Raw genomic sequence first — 20,101 nt, 5'->3', positions numbered from 1 at the left:
TCTTCCTGATCCCTGGTGACCTGAAAATCACCCTTGTCTGTTTTCCCAGAGTGCCAGGCAGGGTTCTCAGCTGGCATATACCCTCTCCTGCTCTCCGAGGGGATGTCTCAGTGAATTGGGTCATCCTGTTGAGTCACTGGACAGAGAGCTTCCCAATCCTGCCTGGGGTTCCTTGATTCATCTGAGCCCCCACTGTGGTCTCCAAGCCATATCCCCGGGAGCAGGTCATTTCCATGGGAGTCTGGGAGACTAGGATGGACAAGACTCAGGTCTCAGGAGGCAGGGGCTCTAATACCTATCTGCTCTCCACAAGGAGACTAGGAGACGAAGGAGAGTTGACTCTGGTACACAGTCGCCATGATTCCTGATTTCAACCTGCTGAGCTAATGTGCATTGGTGATGTCTCTGAGGTTTCCCTCCATGCAGAATTTGTGCTACACGCACTAGAGGAGTGTGTGTGTGTGTGTGTGTGTGTCCGTGTGTGTGCATGTGCATTTTAGGCTGAGCCAAAGCACACACTAGGTGCAACATCTTTCCCTACTTTCCAGCTGACAAACAAGTGACTGGGCAGGGCCGGAGGTCAGGTGGACTCAGGGCTTCTGCCTCCCAGGAAGATCTCGGCCCTATTGGGGGTGGAGAGATATAGAGTGGGTCATGGTAAGGCAAACCTAGAGAGGAACTGGAGGTCTCATGGAGGGTCTTGGCCCAGCCATGTGGGAAAGCGGAAGGATGAGAGTTCCCAAGCTGCCTACAACTTTGGTTGGCTTGAGGCATAGACCGCTAGGATGGCTTAAAATGCTTTGCCTCCTCTAAAAATTCACAGCTAAGTTGAATTCCCACTGTAAAGTGTTATGGGGTTGGGGACGAGGTTCCAATACATGGGTAGAGTGAAGCCTTGGGGGACAATGGGAGTCTGACAAGATCAGAAAGGTGGGGCCCCTGATTGAATGCTGATGGTCTCGAAAGAGCAAAGAGAGACTAGAAGACACATTTTCAGTCTCTTTTCTCTCTTCTCGTGCGCCTTACCATGTGACATCCTACACTTCTTTGGGAGTTTGCCAGAGAGAAGGCCAACATCAGACTTGAGCTTTGACCTTGGACAAGAACTCTGTAAGCCCAAAGAAAGATCTCTTATTTCTAACTTTACCTATCTCTCTGGTCTTGTTTCAGACTTTCATCATCTCTGGCCTTGTGTCACTATCATTTGAAGGTGGTTCAGGTAAGGGCTGCCTCCCTGAACCTCCCCCGTCTTCTCTGGAGATTACTACAAAGAATTAGCTTGCTCAGTAAAAGCTCTAAGAAGCCCATAGCAGCTTTTGCTTCTCCCAGTGTGCCAGGTACACTGCACAGTGGATGTCCTTTCTTGTCCCTTCATAGCTCTTGTTGACAACCCTATACCACTTTTATAGTTACCCGTGAGCAATGTGGCCCACTGGACAGAGGTGTCCCCAGCCCCAGAGCTTTGGAACATGGTGAAACCTGGTGAGGAGGAGTCTGGGATCTAAATCCCCTGCAGATACACAAACCTATACTGGTTGTTATTATGCATACACATAGGATGGGAGCTTTGGTGGAGAGCTATCTCAGCCATTTAAATGGCAGCGGACTTCATTTCTCTGAGTTTGGCTTACACAGAGGATCAAGTAGAGCCGGGCAAAGTTGCTTATCCCAGTCTTGTCAGTGAGACTCAGAAATACAAAGTGGAGTTGGCGATGCAGCCCATTTGTTGGAGTGCTTGCCTAGCTTGCGAAAGGCCCCAGCACCACACAAACATGGTGGTGCATGCTGTGCTACTTAAAACCTCTGTGTCAAAATCAATCCACCAACCAAATAAGCCAACCGAAATGGAGACAATCATCATGGCTATAAGGAGGAGGCCAGTGGAAGGACCACACAGTGGAAGGCCCATGGCCTCTCTAGACCTCAGTAGTCACAAAGAATGGGAAGGGTGCATGCACACTGAGGGAGGGCTCCCCAAGTATGTGCTGGGCCGGCAAAGTAAGGTACAGAGCATGGGACTTAAGGCCCAGCACATGTTAGGCAAGAGCTCTACCTCTGAGATACACCCTAGCTAGGCCTTTTAAAAATTACTATTTTGAGACAGGGTCCTAACGAGTAGCCCAGGTTGGCCTTAAACTCACTCTGTTGGTCATGCAGGTCTTGAACTTGTGATACTCCTGTCTCAGCCTCTCTAGGGATTACAGACAGGCACCACCAAAGTGATTATGACAGTTAAACGAAGGGGCAGGAGAAGCCTGTTTGATTATATGTATCATATGCAAACATGTACACACATACTAGACATACATGGGATATCATGGAATCAGTGGGAAGAGAGGAAGTTGTATGTACAGAATCTCTGAATTCCATGCCTATCCCTCACTGATTTGTAACTCAGGGGAAACAATCTGACCCATGTATTCTTCAGTCTGTTCATCCAGAAAATATGGTAATTATATTTCAATCTCTAGAAATTATGGAGGGAAGTCAGCAATGAATTAAGTCACATAAGCAAGGCTTCCGGGTGGTTGACTGGCTCCTGGCTGGGGCAGAATAAGTGAACTGTTACTTTACCTTTTACTTTTTATTTTTTTTTAACCATGGTGCATCACTTCTGGTCCACACATCTCCACACCTCAGTCCAGTGATGGGAGCGTGGCTTTCCATCCAGCCCTTTGTGATGGGTGTAGTGGTTTAATGAGAAATGCTTTTTCTGTCCTGGTAGCATGAACCCTAGTGGCCTGACTTAAAAGGGAAGACCCTGAGGTACAATCAACTGGATTGTTATCTATGGTGGTACTTCCTGGGGCTCCCTGCTCTGGACTGAAGCCTGACAAGCAGTTATAGGATCCCCACAGCCAGTTGGCCCCCTTGGCTTCCCCAGGGAGAGGGTGCTTGGGAAGGGTCAATGGGCCTGCAGCCCATCGGGAGGTCTGTCGTTTTATAAGCAGCAAGTACCCATGTTTACTCATGCTTTTGCTTAGTGTTGTTGGGCTGCAGGCGGCAGACACTAACACTGGTTAACTTCAGCAAAAAGGAATTTATTGGCAGGATGTCGAGAGCTTGGAGAAGTGACAGGAACCTAGAGAAGCAGACTCTGGGAGGGCAGGAGCCTGGGCCTTTCTGATCACCCACCTCAGAATCTGTGGCCACCGCAAACAGAAAGAAACATCTGGTCTGCATGCTGCCGAGGTTGAGATGGTGACCTCCAGCTGAGCCTCTGGGTTCAGTGGCTCTTTTTCTTCATTCTTCTTGCTTGTCTGTCAACTGAGGATCCCTCTTTTCCAGGCTTGTTGAATTCTCTGCCTTAAAGTCTTGCAGGCAAGTGTTGAAGTCGTGTTCTTTCCACTGTGGACAGAACCGAAGATCCCAGCATCCTTTGTGGGACTCTGTAACACAAGGTTTGTACATCCTTTGAGGAAGGGTGCAGACATATACATATACTTGGGTCAGTTACATGTCACCTGGGGAAATGAGTAGCAGCCAGTGTCATATAACACTGTAAGTACTTCTGTGTAGATAGCAGGGCACTAGGGCAGCTGCTGCAGCAGCGACCGGTTGGAAGAAGATCCATGTCGTCCCCAGTGTGGGAAGCAAGGTGACATCCTGCATGGCCACACAGATTGGTGTCCTGACGACTACTGGGCTACGATCCCAGCTGTGGCCTGGCTGCCTTGCTGCTTCCCATCTGCTGATCTCCCCACCAGATCTGTGATCTTTCTCACCTGCTGTGAAATAAATCCCCACCTGCTTCAAACTGACCAAGCCCGAACCTAGAAGCTTGGCTGACACTCTGAATGACTCTCAGCAGATTTGTGTTCCCAGAAGAGAGGTTGAGGCACGTTCCTGCTCCCCACGGGATCCAGGAGACTGGAGTTGGCCCTTTGGCTTTCGTTATGGGAGGTAGAAGACTAGAATTCCCCTCCACCAAGACCACACACAGTGGGGAAGAGGCAAATTCCAGAAGGAACACAGGCTACTGTTAAATGAGGAGTGTGGGAGCGCAGTTAGCAAAACAGGACACATGTGCACTAACCAATCTCTCTTCATTCATCCAAGTAAATAGAGTGTGCACTCTATGCTGAGGAAAGGGGTCTCTCCCTTCTTTCATGTACACCACACTCACACTGCAAGCCGGATGCATGCAGATACTGCAAAACCTTTGGGATACAGCACTGGCTGCCCTCCAGACACCCAGCTAAGTAAAGGGACCAAGGACTGTTCCAGAGAAAAGGTGAGTTGGGCCTTGGAGGAGGACTGCAGGGCGGGGCAAAGAGAAAAGTGGGCAGAGCCACAAAAGCTTAGAATGGCCTCAGCATCATACAGGGCCACATACACAGGCTCAGACTAGAAGTAGGGGTACAGTGGGATTGTGTCTGTGGAAAGATGAAAGTTTGGGGAGAGCCTGAGGGTCGGGCTGGGGTTTGGAAGTACGATATTGAGTGTCACATAAAACGGGTCAGCAGACGTGTTCTTTCGGGAGACACTTGTTGGTAGGCCAGTCTCTGAGAAAGTCCTATGGATGGTGAACAGCATGGCAGCGGCTGGAGTGAAGGTACAAAGGAAGAGGGAGGAAGCTGGGGCTGCAGACTGGGTGTCTTGCCGATGGCCTCGTGGAACCCCAACTAAGGATCTGCTGGAAGAAGCACTTAGGGCCAATACTGAGGTCTTTGGTGTTGAGGAGCTGGGTCCCCCAGCAGTCAAGCCCTGCTGCCACTCCCAGCTCTGCCTGGCTTGCTAGCTGGCTGGTTTGTCTTTTGTTTTTTTTGCTTTCAGCTGTGGTGACTTCCAACGGTGCTCTAGAATCTCCTGGACTTCCCCAGAAGAATCTGCCTTACATGTAAACGTTCTGCTTCAGATGTTTGCCATGCAAGAGATCCTGCCATTAAAGTCCATGCCAAAAACAAACAAACAAACAAACACACACACACCACAAAAACCAAACCTCAATGAGTGCGCTTTCTGAGTTCCCATGGGGCTCTTACTACCCTGGGTGACTAAATGGCCTGGTTTGCCACACACGAGTTCTATTTTATCAGTTCCATGTTAAGATGACCACACCCAGATAAGCTAGAAGGTCGGTACCCTCAATTTTTAACATTTTGCTCTTAAGACAGGCTACCGTCTGGAGAGGTCATGGGGGTGGGCTGAACATTGGGCAGGGCTGGTGGTCTCTGTTGTGGTCGGCTTGGGCCTCCTGAAGGAGATAGGCCAGAGACCCACTAAGGCAACTGAGAAAGGGTCATGAGGAGTCAGAGTCTGTGGAGCATAAGAGATTAGTTCATGTTGTCTGGATTGCTGGGACTGCCTCCCTGGGACTAGAACCACTGGTCTGTGTCAGGGTCATTCTGGATTATAGTCTGGAGAATCCTAACACTGTCTGCCTAACCCCACAGCAGCTCATCCTTACTGACAGGCACAAGGCCAGAGGTGTTCAAGGATAAGACAGGGGCTCCACAGAGCTTGTGGGGTCCAGGCTTCTTCACCCTGTGCCCCTTCATCCCTCCTCTCATGTGGAACTCTGGCTCTAGGTGCAGCTTCCCTCCTGGAGGTCAAGAATGACACAAGAAAGGAGCAGCGTCAAGGAGGAGGAGGTGTAAGGCAACGTGTACAGCCATTCTCATAGACGCTAGCTGCTTCCACTGGTCAGGGATGCTACAGTGCTTTCTCTTGAAAAGAGGCTGGGAAATGGTGTGTTTCAGCTGGCTGGAACCAAATCGAGAGAGAGAGAGAGAGAGAGAGAGAGAGAGAGAGAGAGAGAGGTGAAGAAGGGCTCTTGTTTGGATAATTAGAGGAGTCCTCAGGAGGTTCTTAGAGGCTTCTAAATACACTGGCCATCCAATCTCCCTATCACTCAAGCTTATGTCTCATAGTCCCCTGGGTCCCAAGCGCCATAGACGCCAGACTTGGCATGATCCACACTGCTGGGGTGCCACCAATAGGATGCCGGAAACCCCATTTTTCTTTTCTCTTCCCAACAAAGCCAGATGGCAGGCAGTGTGACTCCATCTCCGCCAAAGTCCAGGGGATGTTGTCCCCTCCCTGCCTGGAAGGCTGTACCCCTCCTCCTGATGCACTTCCTGTGGCCCACAGCCCAGCCTCTCTGCAAGTGAGATCCTCCCTTCCCCCTCCTGCGCGAGCCTAGAGCGAGTCAGCCCATCTGGTTCTATTTCACTTCGTGTTACTCATCAGGATGTGTTTGCCAGGAGTTATTTGATGTTCAGGAAGAATTCTGAAGCTTTTGAAAAGAGGTAAATAAAATCCTTTATCCCCCAAAGAGTCATGAAATTGTGTTTTGCTCAGGAGGTGGCAGGCAGCCATGTGAGGTCTGGAGGCCCCTGCCTAGCCAGGCACAGGGGCTGGAGTTTCACGATCTGTTCTTCTGTCAGTCAGTCCGAATCTCCACTCCTCCAAGTCCTTCCTGATGCTCTCTTGGGATGCCCGAATTTGGGAACAGATGAGGGCTGCCTGTGGGGACAGCCCAGCCTGTCTCCTGCTCTTCAGCCAAGAAAGCTTTTAGGGAGCACTCCTTCTGGTCCTCAGCCCTGTCATTCCACAGCCATGCATACGAGCTCCAGGGGGAGGAACCAGAGTTCTCTGCCACAGAACAACCTGGGTTGGGGGAGCTCACCCCATCTGCTAGGGTCTGGAGATCACAAAGCAAGGAAGCTGACACCTCCTCCAAGCTCCTGTGAATTGCAACAGACATCATGGATGTTAAGATACCCAGAAGGAGAGGCTTTGCCTGCAGGACTGTCTTACAGAGAAGGTTCCACCCTTCTAGCATCAACCTCTACCTCGAGTCCACACAGCCTTCCTATTATTGCCCAGAGATGGTTCAGTGCAATGTCAAAGTTTTCCTGGCAAGAACTAGATCCTCAGGTCTCGTTAATGCAAAGTGGACCCCACTCTACCTTGTGGGTGCCCATAACCAACCTGTTGAGAAGAGACCAACATTTGTGTGACTGGTTGCTCCTTGGGCAGAGTCTGAGTGTTTACTCCCCCAACCCCCCCAAACATCCCTATTCTATGCAATGCCTCCCACATAAGCATCCAGGCAGAGGAGTGTGGGCTTACCTCTGTACCCCTTGATCTGTCCATTCTATTACAGGGATGCCAGAGGGCTCCTCCACAGCCTAGAGTGGTGTCATCTCAAATCCTGCAGTATGCAAGGCTTCCCACCCACTGCATCCCCCGTGACAGCTTACAACCCTGACTATCAAACATTGATCACTTAAATTTAACATCCCGTCTTCCCTTTGATATCTTCAACTGCTCTCTGCATAAGACAACAAGCCGCTTTCTGCAGCTCCGTATGAGGGAGAGTTCAAAGACTTCCTTCCCCAGTCCCTCAGCACTGCACTCTGGGATTCTGCCAGAGAGACTGTCAGGAGGAAGGTTTAAGGCATCCTCTACTGATAGCGTCTTTAGGACTCAGACCTGTGGGGAAACCTCCATGCTTTAAGTCCTGGATTCTGGGGTGATCTGCGCATAACTGGGCAGTCAATGGCATGTTAATGTTTTTCTAGAAGCATCTGTGGGTCATCATGGGGAAAGATGTAAATTCAGAGGCAGAGGCATCAGGCTTATATCCTTGAGGAGCCGGGCCTGCATCCCTGATCTGCCCTTGACCAACTCTGGGTCCTCAGGAAAGTTCTGGATCTTTTAAATGGATACGATCATTCTTAGCTCTCAGCAAAGTGCTTGAATGGGCAGTGTGGCTACCCGGCTCACCATTCCTGGACAGGAAGCGTCAGTGGCCGAGTATGACAGGAAGCGCTGAACTCCTGAGAGCTGGGTACTTGATAGTCACAGCTGGCAGCCTGATCACCAGTCATTCTGATCCTCCCCCTCACACAATCCGCAGTGGGCTTGTACTTTATTACACCTGTGTTAATTAGCGTAGCTACCATCTATGAAACACACCCCATGGGTCAAGGCCAGAGCAAAGTGATTGACCGATGTCACTTCACATCAGCCCTGCGAGTACCTCAAAGGTAGCCTTTCTCCTGGGACCTGTTTCTGCCTGAGTGTCTTCCTGGGTAACAGAATCTACCTCATGTTAATGGCCACATGGGGCTCGAAGCCAGGTCAGTGGGGCCGAAGTTCCGGCTTTTGCCTCAGTCTTCAAGCTGTAGTGACATACTCTAAAAGGCACGTGGTGCTGTGTCTCAGTGCCTTGGGGTCTGCAGTGGAGGATGTCCTGGTACGGAGAGATGAACGTGGGACAGAGTGAAAAAGACCTTCTGTTCAGTTTCACACACTGTGTTTTGAGTAGCCACCTACATAGTATAACACCAGTTACAACGTCATGGTCCCAGGTTCCTCATGGCCCCAGACTTAAAGAATAGATCATGATGTTCCTGATCTCTAGAGCCCTGTGGCCTAAGCCTCTGACTTGCTGGGGTTGCTAAGAAATGGACTCCCCTTGTGGGGAGTCCCCCCCCCCAGGCAATGCCACTTGTGACTGAATGATCTCTGAGTTTGGGGAGAGCGCTAGAATCTCCACTCTATTCTTGGCACATCCTAAGTGTGCACCCCAGAAACTTGGCTCACAGTCTCCACTGCCACCCACTGGGGTCACACAGACTGCATCTGCCCCTTTGTCAGAGGTTTTGGAAGAGTGTTTTTGCTTGGGGTTCCTTTCTTCAGGTCACAAAGGTCAAAGCTTCCTGTGACGTAATGACGTAAATCTCTGCAGCCTGTGACTTTGCAGGAAAGAGTGGGAAATGGAGACTGGGAAGAAAGGAAGGTGATGTCATGTACCTGTGGGGGAGCTGCTGGGGTTAAACAAAGGCATAGTCCCTGGCTGCTGGAGTGGGGCTGTCGGGGGATGGATGAATGGCAAGGGAGATAATGATCTCAGTCCTCTTCCAGACTCCCTTCCTCCTGGTTAGAACTCCTTCCCATCCCCCTATGGAGAACTCATCATGGCAAAGCCCTTGAAGGGTGGGCCCCACCTTGACCAGAAGCTCTCCCTGTGCTATGGGGAGTTGTTTATTCCCTAAATTTTAGAGTTGAGCTCTCAGTATGTAGCACATTGATGTCTAAACTGTTGCGTGCCCTTACTGAGGGAGACAGACACTTTTCTTTGAGAAGAGCTCTCAATGTTCCAGCCTTGCTGGCTAGGTGAGGCAAAGTCAGAGGAGCAACCCTCTAGCGACACTGCTCTTTGTGGGATATCTGAAATCCCGCATATAAAAACACCCCAACCCCATCTGTCATTTTTGTAGGTTTTCTTTGCTTTCTGTACAATAAGAAAGGGCAACAGATGAGGTAGACGGTGGACTGGGTTTGGGGTCTGAATCGGGACTTACATCATCTTCTCTGTGATTTGGGGCAATTTAATTACCATCTCCAAAAGTCAATCCTTTGCTTGGGAAACAAGGTCAATGACGCATGACTCACGGAGTGTCTGGAAAGACCAAATGCAAAGGCATTGGCAAACTGACAAACACTGGTATACAGAGGGTGCTCAATAAGTATTAACAGATGAGATAACAGCTTCCTGATGTGGAGGAGACAAGGTGTCTTGATACCCCCTTATGAATAATCGCAATCAGCGCTTGGGGCTGGGAGCTGGGGGTATGGATTGGGTTTTCTTGAGGGGCAGCGGGTGAGCGAGATGGAGAGGCTGACCCACTGGCGGTCGGTGCACATTAGCGTTGCTTTGGAGAGTCTGCACAGAGCATCAAGGAGTGTGGGTAACCTGCTCTCAACTCCTTGTGGAGTGTAGTCCTCAGAGAGCCAACAGCAGGTTCAGCTCTGAGCCTGACCCTGGGAGACATAACAAACTAACCCATTATCCCCCATTATCTTTTCCGAGCAGCTTCATTTGTCAAACCACGCTGCTGTTGGGAGAGGCGTGATGGAGGACCCCAGCATGCATTTGTGCTGCGGTGCCTGAGCCCGGATCTGCGCTGGAGTGAGAAAAAGGCTAGCGATGCCTACAGACTGTGGCTCGCTCCATAATGGAGGCTTTGCACATCTCTTTGAATGCTAACTGCCTGGGAATTAGATAGCTGTTGTTGTTGTTGTTGTTGTTGCTGCTGCTGCTGCTGCTGCTGCTGCTGCTGCTGCTGTTTTTCCAGTCAGCCACAAAAGGAGTGACAAAGAAAAGGAAAGACCTGGCCTGAGGTCACATCCTGTGAGATGAGGACTGAAACCTGAATGTGGCTCCAGAACTGTGTAACCTCCATGTGGCGTTGTCCCCATAGCAAAGCCCACTACTGCCATTTTTTTACCCAACCCCCACCCCAGGTACCAATCTTACTAATCAATATTTCATTATCTTCATGCTCGAGGAAACTGAATTCAGCTTGCTTAAGGGACTGGCTCAAAGTCACACATACGATGTCATGTGAAGTAGTGTTTGAGGCCATGTTTACTCCTCTTCAGAGTCCCCAGTGCTGAGCATTCTATTAGGATCAGCCTCAGATTCATTCATTTCTCAAACTTTTTCTCAGCAGCTGCTACAGAAAAAGGTGTGTGTGTGTGTGTGTGTGTGTGTGTGTGTGTGTGTGTGTGTGTGTAAGATACCTAGAGATACCTAGCATTACAAAGGTGGTCGTATCATGGTCCCTGACCTCAGAAATCTTACCTAGCCCACCATATATCAAGAGACTCTTTAGCAATGCTCACTCTGACCCTCTCCTCTGAGTTCATGTGGATCCAGCTTTTAAAAAGGCAGGATGGGCAGGGGAAGGGGGGCGCATTTCCATTGAGGAAGATTAATCAGGACTCCTTTTGCCTCAGTCTTTAGGAGTTCTTCCTGTTTGCTCCCTGCAGTGTGTCACCTCCATGGCCATCTCTGGTCTTTCCATGGAATTGGATAATAAAATAGGCTAGACAGTGCAACAGCAATTGACCTGCAAACTTTCACGTACTTCACCTCTGAGCACACCCCATTGGCTGAACCAAGCCGTCTTTGAAATGACTAAATTCAAAGTGGGTTGAAATATTCACATTCTACAAGCTTCAAGGAAGAGAAGAACCGGACTATTCATTAATCACCAGGATACTTAACTCCCCAAACCAAAACCAATCAACCAACCAACCCCGGAAAAACTGCTGAAGTTTGGACATGGAGCTATTCCTCCAAATCTCAAGTGCAAAGTGGCCCATGATACAACGTTCAGAGGTGGGAAAGGGCAGGACAGGTTTCCAAGGGCTCTGGACTCATTCGAGGACAGCTCTGTTGATGGATGACTGAACACTCTCTTTCTTAAAGGGGATAGAAACAGGGAGATGAATCTTGAATGGAAAAATGGGTCAAGAGAGTCATGCCTTTGAAAGGCAGAGCTGCCCTGGCTTCTTCTCTCAAACTTGAGCTGCCTCCAGTCCTCTGTGAGGGATGCCACTCTGTTACCACACGCTCCCAGTCCTGATGTTCTGTCTAACTACACATGGACCCAGAAGCACTGGGACCAACTGGTGATGGGCAAAGACCAATGAAACCTCCTTCTCTCAAAGGTCACCAAATTCTTACCTCTACCCTTACTCACAAGGGGGCACTGGTAAGTTTTAGGGGAGTCTTAAAGATGATTAAGCATTTGTGTCTGTGGGTACAACCTGGAATCCTGACTCCTTGGGAGGTAAAAATAGGGGAACCCAAGTTTAAGTCCAACCTAGTAGCTTAGGAAGACTCTGTCTTTAAACACTGAACCAAAGAAAACATGGCTGGGGTTATGACTCATTCATTGGTAAGAGTGCTTGTCTACAATGGGTAAAGATCTGGATTCAATTACCAGTGTGCATATGCACCAATGTGTGTACGTGGGTGCACGCACACACACACACACACACACACACACAAACACACACTCATACACTTAAACACACATTCATAATACAACAGACAGACAGAGACAAACAGGGACAGAGACAGAAACACACAGAGACAGAAAAAACAAGATATATTAACCCCTAGGTAGAATTTTTCTATTTGATTCATAACATCTAAGACACATTTATTGAGAGTCTGTTCTAGGCACAGCCATAAGACATGGGAACAGATTAGACAAAAGTCCCCACCCTTATGAAGCTGCTATTTTTTTTCTTTCTTTCTTTCTTTTTTTTTTTTTTCCGGAGCTGGAGACCGAACCCAGGGCCTTGCGCTTGCTACCACTCTACCACTGAGCTAAATCTCCAACCCCTGAAGCTGCTTATTTTTTAAAAGATCTATTTATTATATACACAATGTTTGTTCTGCATATATATCTGCATGTCAGAAGAGGGCACCAGATCTCATTGCAGATGGTTGTGAGCAACCACATGGTTGCTGGGAATTGAACTCAGGACCTCTGGAAGAGCAATCAGTGCTCTCAACCTCTGAGCCATCTCTCCAACCCCGGAGTTGCTATTTTAAGGGGGAGCAGTTATTGAATGCTAGACTGTGAAAGTAAGAAAATCTCATGTTGGCATGTGAATGTGAAGAAGAATGGACAGAGAATTGAAAGTTTGCATCTTTGCTCATGGGTTTGGTGTTGTGGAAGCTCCAGCCATTCCTGTGGGCTCAGACTGAACCAGTCACTGCGTGCAGAACATCTGCGATCTACCTGCTCACTCAGAAGGTGGAGGGGGTGGGAGGCACTTTCTGTATTGCTAAAAGAGGCTTGCCACAACTCATCTCTTTCCCCACATCATCACTGGATTGCTTGCTCTCTCACTTCCTCATCTGCACAGGGTTCTCTCTGTAGGAAAACTTGGCTTCCATGTGTCAAGATGGCAAATTGCTGGTACACTTCCTGGTATGTATGTAACTTACAAATAACAGCAGACAACCTTCAAGACATATTCATGACAGGTGACTTTATGTCTACATGTTGGGTTTATTTGTCAGGACAGATCACACGTGAGCCTTGTCCACAGACTAAGTGCTGCGCAGGCCACAGTGTCAGAGCAGAAGGGGACCAAGGACAGACTGGATGTGTTTGTCACAACTTCTGTTCTCCAACTCACCACAGAACTACCTACATGTTTTGGGAACCACTAAATTAAATATTCATTCATTTCTTGAGTGTGTAATATTCCTTTCCATGTCTCAAAGAGTTCACAGACTCTATGGGGCCAACATGGAGACCATCTTGCTTGCTGGGTATGTAGAGATCCATTATACATCTGCTTCTCCTCTAGGTCATTGCCTCAGCCTGAAAATGAGCCAAACTCTCAGAAGCTTTGTATGGTAGAGACAAGGCTGTGTGTCCATGGAGTCACTTGGCCCCAAGTACCTGACTCATGCATGTTTCCTTCACATCTCTAGAACATTGTGGGAAAGTGGGGAGGGGAAAAGTGAGAAGAGATAGGGATGGGGTGGGGGTGGGGAGAAGTAACATGAAAACCTGTTACCTGGATATAATATGGCTGCTAGGCACTCATACCTACTGTGGTTACAGGCATGAGACTAACACAAGATCAAGTCATGCTCTTTCCACCATAGATGAGAAAGGGGTTCATGATGCCCCGCCCCTGCCTGAGGTACTAGCGGTAGTGAATGTTTGGTGGAAGAGGTGAAGTTGTTTTCTCCACCTCTCTAGTCAATGTGATATTGCCTGTGTTCCAGTAAACAGTGTCTAGCTCCAATATGCTCATGCAAGCAACCCTAATTAAATGGAATATAGCATAAAATATTGCAAACAAACAAACAAAAACCAAACCCCCAAACCAGAAAAAAAGACATGAAAACAAAGGGGTGGGGGTGACTGTTGGCAAAAGGAAGGAGTTCAGTGGGAGTGGAAGGGAACAAAATAGGAGGCTGGGGATAAAAATGACCCTAATTCATTATATACACCATATGTGGAATTGTCAGAGAAGGTGACGTAAAGTGAGATGTCCATCTGATATGACGGTCACGCTTCTTCCTATTTCCTGGCAGATGGAGGCCAGGAGGCTTCTGAGACAAGGAGAAGGGGTCTGTGACATGGTGAGTTGCAGCATACAAGTGGCCTGGGCCTTGGAGTCAGCACTTGTAGGGGAAACTTGTAGGATAGAAGCAGGACCATGGGATAGCACTACAAGGGCAGATGCTGTTTCTCTGCTGGGTCAAGTCACTGAGAGCCGAGTCTGTGCATCCCAGCATAGGTAGCCTCTCTCTGGACCAATGCCTCACTGCTGTAGGTCCTCTTTGCTATTGATTTGAAAGATACAGATCTCCCAAATGCCTTGCCCTCATTTCACCCTCTTTTTAAAGCACACAGTTTATCAAGAGACAGAGACGTAGGGACAAACAACCCTGATCAAAATCCTGTAAACATCTCTAGGCCCTTACCTGGAACTCCACCTTTTCTGTCTGCCAGGGGGCAGCAAACCAGAGGTCTGAGAAATGACTTGAGAGGGTATCACCAGCAAGGTAGGACTCCACTATGAAGGCTCTGGATTGTGTCCTGATGGTAGAGAGTTTCCACGAACAATTCTAAGCGGAAGAGAAACAAGCGTAGGTCCATGCTCATTAAGGAAAGAAGTCAACTGTCACAAACCCCACAGGGTCCTTTTATAGAGGTTGATATGAGCATAGTCACTCAGCCAGCCATTAGAAACAATATGGCGGCCTTTCCACAGGTATATGGGCTCATTTTTAAGATAAACTCCTGAGGTTAAAGTGATCAAGGTGAAGTGCAGAGCTCTCAGAACTGTTGTTAGTCTGACAAATGAGTGCAAATGGGCACAGAAGAGATCTGTCCGTTTATCCATCCATACATCCATCCAACCATCCACCCATCCCTGCATTCTTACATATATTTTAAACAAGTCCCATATACTACACAAAAATCATTAACAACCTTGCCTCTATGGAGGGGAATCTAACTGGGTGGTTGTTTTAGTGTCATTCTGTTGGTGGAATAAAATATCCTGGCAACAAGCAAACAAGGGTAGGCAGGGCTCGTTCAGCTCACAGTTCCAGGATCCATGGCTGCAGGAATGTCAGAGAGGCAGGAGTTAGAGGCAGCTGGTCATATCACCTCTACAGTCACAGGCAGGGAGAGATGAACACAGCCATGCTGTGGCTCACCACGATGCTCAGTGGCTTTTCTCCTTCCCCTCTGTCAACAGGGCAGTCCCCTACAGACACGCCCACAGGCTAATCTGATGGAGACAATTCTTCATTAAGACTCTGTTTCGGGATGGCTCTCGGTTGTGGCAGGTTGACATTTAACACTCCCCAGAAGAAAAGACTGAGTGTCTGCACACATTTGTACTAGCTGAACTTTCAAGTGGACTTTTCATGTCCCGATGGGTTCAATGTGTGTTCTGCTTAAAGAACAAATGGAAGAACTCTTCTTCCCCATCTCTATTCTCATGACGAAAAGAGTTACCATCCAAAATAGCTTTATTCTTGGGGCTGAGAGTACTTCAGCTCTGCCATGTCTAGTGGATCATCATATCCAGCCTGTCTCCACCAGAAAGCTCTCTTCTCTTAGCCCAGCATAGAGAGGTCAGTGGGGACAGCCCTGCCATCTAGGGATGGACAGGATCATGTTTGAGTATCTAGTGTGTGACAATGGTGGAATGGATTGGTTATCCAACAACTGATATGGAGGAAAGTCACTCTAACAGTCATACACTGAAAAAAATCCTGGGGAACAAAAAGTTTGTGTATAAAAATAAATTCACAAAGACACTTGAAAAAGATGTAAGTCAGACTTGACCCAGTGTGGAGGACCATTTGAAGGCAGCTGTAGATAAAAGGTATTACGGCGACAACTCAGACAGGTGAGACTGTATGATGTCATTACTACAATATGTCACAGGGATCATAAAAAGGCCAAAAGGTAAGAGGAAAGTAGAAAACACTTACAAAAAGTGGTGTGCTAATATGCTTGATTTATACAGAAAGCCCCTAGCAGTGAGAGAAAGACAAACATGCTAGTAGGTAGGCAAGTGAGGAGTGACACACATAGCAGGAAAAAAAACAACTCACGTGTGTGTGTGTGTGTGTGTGTGTGTGTGTGTGTGTGTGTACAGAGCAAAACCTTTTGGAGCTAATGCTCCTCTTCCCCAAGGGTCCAGAGATCCACCTCCACCCCTGTGACCAGGTTGGTAGCAAGCACTTTTACTGGAGGAACCATCTTACTAGCCCAGAGAAAAGTATCTTGGTTTATAATACATTGCCACTGTATGTGCAGACAATAACCTTTGGTTTACTTAAACAAACATCTCCACGGAGACGATGACATGGCTTACTGAAAGTCCAACATTTTAACGGTAGGTGCCTCTGGGTGACTCTCATTTCTACTCTGTGTTATAAAACCACTCTGTCATAAAAAGTGGCTCAAGAAGTTGGAGTTACTGGAAAACCATGAAAACATATACCTGTAACCTATATCCTCAAATTGTAAGTGTTTATGACAGAGAACCAACTAGAGATCAGGGAATGGATGAGGGCTTCAAGACATTCTTTACAACACTCCAAACAAGGACAAAACTAGAAACTACTTGAGAGTCCCAAACTAGAGAATATTTAAATTAATGATGGACCAGACAATAATGCCATGTTATGATTTTAAAAGGTGAGGTGGGGAGTATATGGTATGGTTTTCCTTAAGACTGGAAATATATTATTAAGGATGAAAAGGAAGGTAGGGCCATGCTCCAAAGCCACAGGTATAAAACAACCCTTGTTTCAAAAGGACAGAATTATTAGCAGACTTGTTTTCAGATGGCTTAGTTGAAGGCAAGGGCTACTGTTTCACATTCTTAAGTGGTTTTCTAAGTGTTCTGTATGGCATATATATCGCACGCTTGCTTCCTCCTCCTCCTCCTCCTCCTCCTCCTCCTCCTCCTCCTCCTCCTCCTCCTCCTCCTCCTCCTCCTCCTCCTCCTCCTCCTCCTCCTCCTTCTTCTTCTTCTTCTTCTTCTTCTTCTTCTTCTTCTTCTTCTTCTTCTTCTTCAAAGAATTAATGCTCCTCTTCCCCATGGATTCCAGAGATCAAACTCACCGATTCCCCCTGCCTTGCCAGGTTGGTAACCAAGCACTTTTACTGGTGGAACCATCTTACTAGTCCAGTGAAAGTATCCTAGTTTATAATTCTTCCTTTCCTTCTTTCTCTTCTTCTTCTTCCTCCTCTTCCCCCTCCTCTTCCCCCTCCTCTTCCTCCTCCTCCTCCTCCTCCTCCTCCTCCTCCTCTTCCTCCTCCTCCTTCACACATTCACAGTTAACCTAGAAATGGCCATGGAGAAAAATACAAACATCTCAATAAAGAGGTTTGCAGTAGAGATATAAAAGTCACTAAGAAAAGAAAGATGGTCTTGTATTTAGTACGTTACTAGAAGCTATTTCAGAAGGTTGGTGCTTCGAGGGGAGGGGATGCTGGGACTACCAGGCATAAAGGCTATCCTGGGGGTACTTTTTAAGAGAACTCAAAAATCTCAATCCAGGTAACCCGAAGGCTTGATGTTTAGAAATAGCCTCTGAGGAAGCAGCCACAGAAGAACAGAACAGTACAAGGCAAGCATGCTCACCATAGCCTCACTTACATCAAAGCCTTGGAACGATGCCTGCACTCACTGGGAAGTTTTGGCCTGGCTGGCAATCACAGCGCAGATCCATAAAACGACATCTGCAGTCCCCAAACCTACAGGGACCTTATTGCTATCAGACTGGCCAAAGGCTTGCTGCAACTTTGGCATGGCCAAAGCCTGACCTTGAACTAAAGAGAGGCTTTTTAAATAGCCATCCTTGACATCAGCATGGACATTTGAGTCATCTTTTGTCTTGATAATGTCTTAGAGTCCAGGCTTCTTTTAAGGTCTCACTATCGGCGTTTCATAATACGCCACTTTAACTTAATCTCACCTTACCAAAAATCCAAATAATTACAATTCTCAAATAGCTGATCCAACATTTCCAGATAACATTTAAATAATGGAATATTATGGTGTCAATTAAATACCTCCTTTTCAGAATATTGTCGTATGTTTTTGTTAATTACACATTATTTTAGTTGTTAAAAAACAAAAGGATGACAAGCTGTGTTACCATTTTAAAAACAACCTGGAACTATATGTCTTCAAATTATTTGAAACACTGAAAAGACAAGGTAAATCTACTAAAAATTTAACCCAATTTATAGAGTTTTAGATATAAAATTTAAGCTATTTCAATTTTCTATATAGTTTCTTTCAGTTTCCAAATTCTATCTTATTTTAATTTTTGTTTTTTTGGTTTTTTTCAAGACAGGGTTTCTCTTTGTAGCTCACTCTTTGAACTTGTTTTGTAGTCCAGACTGGCCCCAGGAACTCAGAGACACTCCTGCCTCTGCTTCCCAAGTGCTGGGATTAAAGGTGTGTGTCACCATCACCTTGCTCATTTGCCAAACTCTATATGATGTTTTTTTATTATAATCTTGGCTGTCCTAGAACTCACTGTGTAGACTAGGGTGGCTTTGAACTCACAGCAATCCACCTGAGTCTGCCTTCTAAATGCTAGGATTAAAGAAGTGTACCACCTTGCCCAGTGAGCTTTTAATTTAAAAGTAAGTTCTAGTGGCTTTCCACCTCACAGAAGGTAAAGCACAAGTTGGCAGAGAGAGTAGCAAGTGGCTGTTGCCAGCATTCAGGAGAACCAGGCAGGAGGAGGGATGAAGCTTGCCCTGCATAGGAAGTCCCCGTAGTAACAAAACAAAACAGTAACAATAACACAAACTCACAGCAACAGTAGCATAACAACCAAACAACAGAGAACTTTCTTGGCCACCCCCCCCCCCACACATCCCACAGCCAAGGTTCAAACTCTGTTCTCATTCCAGGATCCTTTTCCTTGAATGTGTGTAGTTAGGTCACTTTTAGTTTTGTTTTGTCTTTTTAAGTAAGACCTAATGTAATCTTAATAAATGTTGCTGTCATTTGGATGGTAACCACTCCTAAGGTACTCTTGGTCCTTAGAGTGCTGTCAGGAGGTGGTAGAACCTTTAAGAAGTGGGGATTCATGAATGAACTGTTTTCCTATCACCTCAGGAGCATCCCTGAAAAGGAGAGTGGGATCCCAGAATGCCCTCACTCCCTTTTGCATTGCTCCCTGCGGGCCACACGGTGACCAATGTTGCTTCATCACATGCTCTGACTTGACTTGTTGCCTTGCCATAGGCTCATAACCATAGAGCCAGCACCTTGCTGAGATCTTCAAACTGATAAGTTAACCTTTTCCTGTTTCGGAGTTGATTGCATGAGGTATTTGTTACGGTGATGGAAAGTAGACCAACTCAAAGGCTGAGTGCAGCTTGTTATAAACAGGTGCATATCGAAGGGAGTGTTTAGGGGCCTTTCAGCGGGACTTCTCTGGGCCTTGGTAGTCACAGACACGGCAATTCTGAGAGAGAGAGAGAGAGAGAGAGAGAGAGAGAGAGAGAGAGAGAGAGAGAGAGAGAGAGAGAGAGAGCGCTCTGATCCTGTCTTGAGCATTTGGGTATACGCCTCTTCTGTTTCCTTTTATTTGCATTTTCATTCAGGTTCTCTCACGGAAAGCCTTCAAGGGCATCTTGAGATGTGTTTTACATAAAATGATTTGGAATTCTAGCTCCGTAGTAGAAAATTTCATTCTTAAAACTGAAGTGAGTGCAGTGCCCAAGAACCATCTCCGGGGCCGTGGGAACACTGACCTTCACAGGTCTGAGTGCTCCTTACAGGCATGTGGAAGGTCACGTTGCTGGAAAGGTGTGCTTGCACCCATTCAGGATGCCACTGTGACTCATGCTGATCAACACGAACACACTTGAGAGACACTGCTGGAAAGTCCTTGGAGGCAGAAGACTAAAACCTACAGATACCATTCTCCAAAACCCAGAATTTTCCCCTCCATGACACTTTGAAGATGAAGAGGTAGTGGCAAAAACCAGTCTAAGGACATGTGGCAAAGGTGGGAGAAGGCTTACTGGTGACGATTTCTCCAGTAGCTTTTGCTAGCCTGATCCTTTTCCCTGTGTGTCAGTAACTTCATAAATGAGTGAGTTGATGTGGGTAGGGGAGCAATATTCTTGCATCTTCTATGCCCATTCTAATCAACGGAAAAGAGCTTCTTCAGACTGTATCCCTGTTGTGATAGATTACTAATGTCTGCCTTGGGCAAAGGCAGGAAGTATGACAATATTGCTGCCCTTTTTTCCCTCAA

General features: G+C 47.2%; 2 long non-coding RNA genes across 6 annotated transcripts in view; one reads left to right on the top strand and one right to left on the bottom strand.

The window, feature by feature from the left end:
• LOC103693859 (uncharacterized) overlaps positions 1-13,077 on the top strand; it is a 159,041-nt gene extending 145,964 nt beyond the window's left edge. The window contains exons 3-5 of one of the 4 annotated variants that reach the window (XR_010058528.1): positions 1,171-4,234; positions 4,777-10,260; positions 10,756-13,077. This is a non-coding gene — a long non-coding RNA (uncharacterized LOC103693859). Of the gene's footprint in view, positions 1-1,170; positions 10,261-10,755 lie in introns of all 4 variants that reach the window. The other 3 variants (XR_010058526.1, XR_010058527.1, XR_005494710.2) reach the window with 3 other exon arrangements.
• LOC134482437 (uncharacterized) lies at positions 3,026-17,587 on the bottom strand. 2 transcript variants are annotated; one of them, XR_010058532.1, is made up of 3 exons: positions 17,473-17,587; positions 14,267-14,410; positions 3,026-3,389 (listed from the first exon to the last, which is right to left on the bottom strand). It is a non-coding gene; the product is annotated as an uncharacterized LOC134482437 (long non-coding RNA). The 2 variants fall into 2 exon arrangements; XR_010058533.1 differs by lacking the exon at positions 3,026-3,389 and adding an exon at positions 9,289-9,415.
• Positions 17,588-20,101: the final 2,514 nt, after the last annotated feature.

Source organism: Rattus norvegicus, chromosome 16, assembly GCF_036323735.1.
Source record: "Rattus norvegicus strain BN/NHsdMcwi chromosome 16, GRCr8, whole genome shotgun sequence".
NCBI classification, from domain to species: Eukaryota; Metazoa; Chordata; class Mammalia; order Rodentia; family Muridae; genus Rattus; species Rattus norvegicus.
The sequence above is the reverse complement of the archived record's forward strand: the minus strand, read 5'-3'. Positions and strand labels throughout refer to the sequence as shown.